This window comes from Hemitrygon akajei, unplaced genomic scaffold (assembly GCF_048418815.1).
Source record: "Hemitrygon akajei unplaced genomic scaffold, sHemAka1.3 Scf000058, whole genome shotgun sequence".
Classification (NCBI taxonomy): domain Eukaryota; kingdom Metazoa; phylum Chordata; class Chondrichthyes; order Myliobatiformes; family Dasyatidae; genus Hemitrygon; species Hemitrygon akajei.
In genome coordinates this window covers 5,723,515-5,729,514 of record NW_027331944.1, presented here as the reverse complement: position 1 = coordinate 5,729,514, position 6,000 = coordinate 5,723,515, and positions in this window count along the sequence as shown.

Genomic DNA, 6,000 nt, shown 5'->3' with positions numbered 1-6,000 from the left:
GTCTCTTCCATGTCCACTGAATATGCGTTCAGATCCTCTAATTGAGGATCCCCAATCGCTATTGCACTCCCCTTTCACCATCCACTTCTGGGCCACAAAGCCAGTCTCAGTCCCTTCCTCCTGGTAATCTCCACTCCCGGCAACCTACCAAATGCATCTGAAGTGGTACTCCTTTTCTTGAGGGTACGGCCACAAGGGGGAACTGTTCTGGCGGTCTATCTGCTTTGCCTCTCGTGCAGGTCACCCGTGATAGGGTCGCCTTCATCTCGGGTGGCTGCCTCCCTGTAGCTTCTACCTATCACCTCCTCATTGTCCCGTGTGAATCGAAGCTCATGGACCAGCAGCTCCCGTTCTTTAACATGCTCGCCCAGGAGCTGCACCGGATGGACATTGTGCGGATCAATTTATGCGGGGCAGAGGCGGTATCTCAGTTTCTCTAAATCTCACACATATCTCACACATGACACTGACTCGGCATCTACTCTCAGCGCACTGGCTATGTAATTACAAAAATAATCAACTTACTTGGAACTTCATTCCTTACTTCGAGCATGCGGCTGTGTTTGTCCAAGTGTGTTCTCGCCTAAGCCTGTTTCACAAAAGCCGAACCACTCTAACAATTCACCACTCCAGCAATGGCCGTTCCAACAATGGAGAATCCTTCTCCATCTGGCTGGCCAATTCAGAGAAGTCCCGTCATTGCTGTCATAACCGCCAGGTGGCGCAATGCATCCTCAGTACATTGATAAGTAATATATGCATAAAAGATGCAAAGTATTTCGGTAAATAAACAAACGAATGAACGAATAAATTAACTAGTGAAAAAGTAAATGAACTAACAAGTATAAAAGGAATTATGAAGTCGCTTTCATGGGTCCATGGACCGTTCAGAAATCTGATTGCAGAAGATTTAGGTAAATCTCTGAGCGTGGGTCTTCAGGGTCATGTACCTACTTCCGGATGGTGGTAAGGACACGAGAAAATATCCTGGATGATAGTAATGAGGCAAGAAAATAAAGAAAATATCCCGAATGGCAGTAATGAGACAAGAGCATGTCCCACTGGAACTGTCCCGGATGGTACTGTTGGGAAGAGAGCATATTCCGGATTGTACTAACAGGAAGGGTGTATATCCCGAATGGTTGTAATGAGACAGGAGCATATACCTGACGGTGATCGCCCTTAATTATGGACCTGGTAATCCTGAGGAACCACCTTTTGAAGATTTTCTCGATTATGAAGAGGCTTGCACTGTGATGAATGTGACTGTTGTACACAAGCCTCTGCAATCTGTGTCGATCCTGTGCATTGCAGCCTGCACACCAGACGGTGATGCAAACAGTCAGAATACTCTCCGCCTTGCATGTGCGTACATTTCCCAGTTTTTGGTGACATGCCCATACCAAATCTCTTCAAGTTTTGTGGGCCGAAGGGCCTTTATTGTGCTGTAGGCTTTCTCTGTTTCTATGTTTCTGTCACCTAATGGAATACAGCTGTTGACGTGCCTTTCTTTGTGAATGTATAACTATGTGAGGCCAAGCAGAGATTCTCTCAGAAGGAGCTTAAACCTGCTCACCCTCTCCACCGCCGACCCTTCAATGAGGACTGGTGTGTGATCTCCCGACTTCTCCTTCGCGGCGTTCACAGTCACATCCTTGGTCTTGCTGTCCTTGTGTGCAAGATTATTGCGGCGACAACACTCAGCCAATCTACCTATCCCGGAGGGAAGTAGTTTTGAGGAAAATGCCACGTGATCTGGTAGAGGACGACACCAGCGTATCGACGGCCGAATAGCCTTCTGTTTCTCCAGCGTTTTAGGTTCGTTCATTCTCCGCTCCTTCTCGCTCTGCGCTCCAGTCAGCTCCGGCTTTTCAGATAACGGGCTCTCGGGATCTCTCCTGGAGACCAGGAAATGAGGCTCACTCTCCGAATGTAACAGAGACAGGCGCCGCTCTCTCGGGATCGCGTGGATGACGTTCACTTTACTCTCTCGCTTTCCCTTCATGTCGGATGCACCATCAATAACTCACGCTGAGACGAAGGAAGCGAGATATCGGCTTTTATTGACTGGAAGAATAAACAACACTACATCCTGGGGAAAATGAGGGAGAGCAGCAGCCCACAGTCGCCTTTATACAGGGGTCTGTGGGAGGAGCCACAGGAGCAGTCAGCAGGGTCTGTGGGAGGAGCCACAGGAGCAGTCAGCAGGGGTCTGTGGGAGGAGCCACAGGAGCAGTCAGACAGGTATATCTAGTTCACCACATTCACCCCCCCCCCCTTTGATTTAAAAGAGTCCCCAAGTATATTTACAGGTTAAGTCTATCAGGTGGTCGAATCGTTCGCTGCGATCTACGTAGCTCCGGCTGCAATTGCACAGGTGCCGGAGGTGGTGTTTGCACCGGAGGCGGAGAGTGGGTTGGTTCTGTCCCAACTGGAGGTGTCAGGGATCCCTCGCGTGTGTGCGAGGCCCCCGGAATAGACGCGTACGAGATGCCCGGTACATGAGCGTCGTGAGGAGTCTGGGTGTGGCACGGTGTGTGCGGTGTCACCTCGGGTACAGGGTTCATAGTTACCGTGGAGTGTACGGGGTAGTGGTCTGCTGCTCCTGCGGGTGCCAGGTCGCGGACAGAGAACGTGTCCTCCCGCCCATCTGGGCGTAGGCATACTGGGGATTAGCATGCAGGAGGTGAACCCTCTCGACCAGCGGGGAGTATTTATTACTCCTCGCATGTTTACGTAGCAGCACTGGCCCCGGGGACGTCAGCCAAACTGGTAGGGTGGTCCCAGTGACAGACTTCCTGGGAAAAGAGAATAGGCGTTCGTGAGGGGTGGCATTAGTGGACGTACACAACAGGGAACGGATAGAGTGGAGTGCCTCAGGGAGGACCTCCTGCCATCGGGAGACCGGCAACCCTTTTGGCTTAAGGGCTAAAAGTGTGGCCTTCCACACTGTGGCTTTCTCCCTCTCCACCTGTCCATTTCCCCGGGGATTATAACTCGTGGTTCGACTAGTAGCAATGCCCCTAGCTAGCAGGAACCGGCGCAACTCGACAGTCATAAAGGAGGACCCTCTATCACTGTGGATATAGCAGGGATATCCGAACAGAGTGAAGAGCTGGCGCAGGGCTTTTATGACCGACGTGGTAGTAGTGTCGGGGCAGGGAATGGCAAAGGGGAATCGCGAGTACTCGTCAATAATACTGAGAAAATAGACATTGCGGTCGGTGGAGGGAAGGGGGCCCTTAAAGTCAACACTCAGTCGCTCAAAAGGGCGGGTGGCCTTGACAAGCTGCGCAGTGTCAGGACGGTAGAAGTGCGGTTTGCACTCAGCGCAGATCTGGCAGTCCCTGGTCATCGTCCTGATGTCCTCCAGGGAGTACGGCAGGTTCCGGGCTTTAATGAAATGGTAAAATCGGGTGACCCCCGGATGGCAAAGATGGGCATGAAGGGCATACAGCTGATCGAGCTGTGCGCTAGCACACGTTCCCCGGGATAGGGCATCAGAGGGTTCATTGAGTCTGCCAGGCCGGTACAGGATATCATAATTGTAGGTGGAGAGTTCTATTCTCCACAGCAAAATTTTATCATTTTTGATTTTGCCCCGATGTTGGTTGCTGAACATGAACGCAACCGAGCGCTGGTCGGTCAGCAAGGTGAACCTTTTGCCGGCGAGATAGTGCCTCCAGTGCCTAATAGCTTCCACTATGGCCTGGGCTTCTTTCTCCACCGCGGAGTGCCGAAGTTCAGAGCCTTGAAGGGTACGACAAAAAAACGCCACTGGTCTGCCTTCCTGATTGAGGGTAGCAGCCAGCGCGAAGTCAGAGGCGTCACTCTCTACTTGGAAGGGAATGGTCTCGTCCACCGCATGCATCGTTGCTTTGGCAATGTCCCCTTTAATGCAGCTGAAGGCCGCGCAGGCCTCGGCAGAGAGGGGAAAAGTGGTAGACCTGACCAGGGGGCGGGCCTTGTCTGCGTAATGGGGGACCCATTGGGCGTAATAGGAAAAAAAACCCAGGCACCGCCGGAGGGCCTTGAGAGTGGTGGGAAGAGGGAGTTCTAAGAGGGGGCGCATACGGTCGGGGTCAGGGCCAATGACTCCGTTCTCCACGACATACCCAAGGATAGCGAGTCGTGTGGTTCTGAACACACACTTGTCCCTGTTATAAGTGAGGTTCAAAGCTTCGGCCACTTGGAAAAATCGTTGGAGGTTGGCGTCGTGATCCGACCAGTCGCGACCACAGATGGTGATGTTATCTAGATAGGGAAATGTGGCCTTCAGTTTGTACTGGTCCACCATCCGGTCCATCTCCCTCTGGAAGACTGAGACTCCATTTGTGACGCCAAATGGGACGCGCAGGAAGTGATAGAGCCTGCCACCCGCCTCGAAGGCGGTGTAGGGGCGGTCCTCTGGGCGGATGGGGAGCTGGTGATAAGCGGATTTCAGATCTATTGTCGAGTACACCTTGTACTGAGCTATCTGGTTGACCATATCCGCGAGGCGTGAATCTATTGATGGTCTGGCTATAGTCCACAACCATCCTATTTTTCTGCCCAGTCCGAACAACAACCACCTGGGACCGCCATGGGCTTGTGCTCGGCTCAATGATCCCCTCCCCGAGCAGCCGCTGCACCTCTGAATGAATAAAGGCCCTGTCCCCCGCGCTGTACCTCATGCTTTTAGTCGCCACCGATTTACAGTCGGGGGTCAGGTTGGTGAACAGCGATGGGGGAGGGATCTTGAGGGTGGAGAGACTGCAAGTAGTGTCAGTAGCACAGCTATCGGCATGGTGCTGGGCGGGATGTGTGGTTCGGTGTGTATGTGCGTGTGGTAACGGAGTATATGGCGAAGTCCCACCAAACTGAGGATTCCTGACGGTGAGTGGTGAGAGGGGCCCGTCATATGCCATAGTCACTCTTTTGAGATGGCTCTGGAACTCGAGCCCGAACAGTACAGGGGCGCACAGTCGAGGCATGACAAGGAACGCAAAGTTCCGATATGCTGTGCCCTGCACCACCAATGTCGCTACACAACCCACCCGGATGTCTGTGAAATGCGACCCAGAAGCCAAGGTGATCTTCTGACGTACCGGCCGTGTCACGAGTCCACAGCGTTGCACTGTGGCCGGGTCAATAAAACTCTCAGTGCTGCCCGTGTCAAACAGGCAGCTAGTCCTGTGTCCCTGCACCAGGATGTCCATCATCGACCTTGCGAGCTGGTGCGGAGCGCTTTGATCGAGGGTCACTGTAGCCAGCGTTGAACGGGGCTAGTCGGGGGCGGGGCCTGGTGACGCCGGCAAAGATGGCCGCTCACATCCGGGCATGCAAGATGGCGGCTCCCAGGTCGCACACGGGTAGGTAGGGGCGGGGCATGGTGACACCGGCAAAGATGGTTGTTCACATCCGGGCGTGCAAAATGGCGGCCCCCAGGTCTCAGACGCAGCGCTGCTCGACCCCGGGCGCGGTTTAGATTTACAGACCTTGGCGAAATGGCCCTTCTTCCCGCAGCTGGAAAAAGTCGCTTCGCGAGCCGGGCAGCTGTTTCTGGAATGTTTCCGAAGCCCACAAAAGTAACAACGTTTTATGCCTGGCGAGGTCGGGGAGTTCGTGATACCGCGACTGGCAGCGGCGTTGGCGAATTCGCCCGCAGGAACCGGTGGCGGCGGGGAATCGCGCGGCTGGACCGGCTCGGCGTACAGCTGTGTAGCCTCCAACGTATCAGCCGTCTCTATCGCTGAGCGTAAGGTCAGATCAGCTTTTTCCAGCAGCCGCTGGCGCAAATACACTGACTTGACTCCGGTCACAAAGGCGTCTCGGACCAAGAGTTCCGCATGCTGTTCCGCTGTGAGCGTTTTGCAGTCACAAGTCCGCACGAGTGCCTGTAGAGCTCGGAGAAATGCAGCAGTCGACTCCGTAGGCCGCTGTTTTCGGGTAGCCAAGCGATGCCGGGCATAAACTGCGTTCACCGGTCGCAGGTACTGTCTTTTGAGGGCGTCAAGCGCC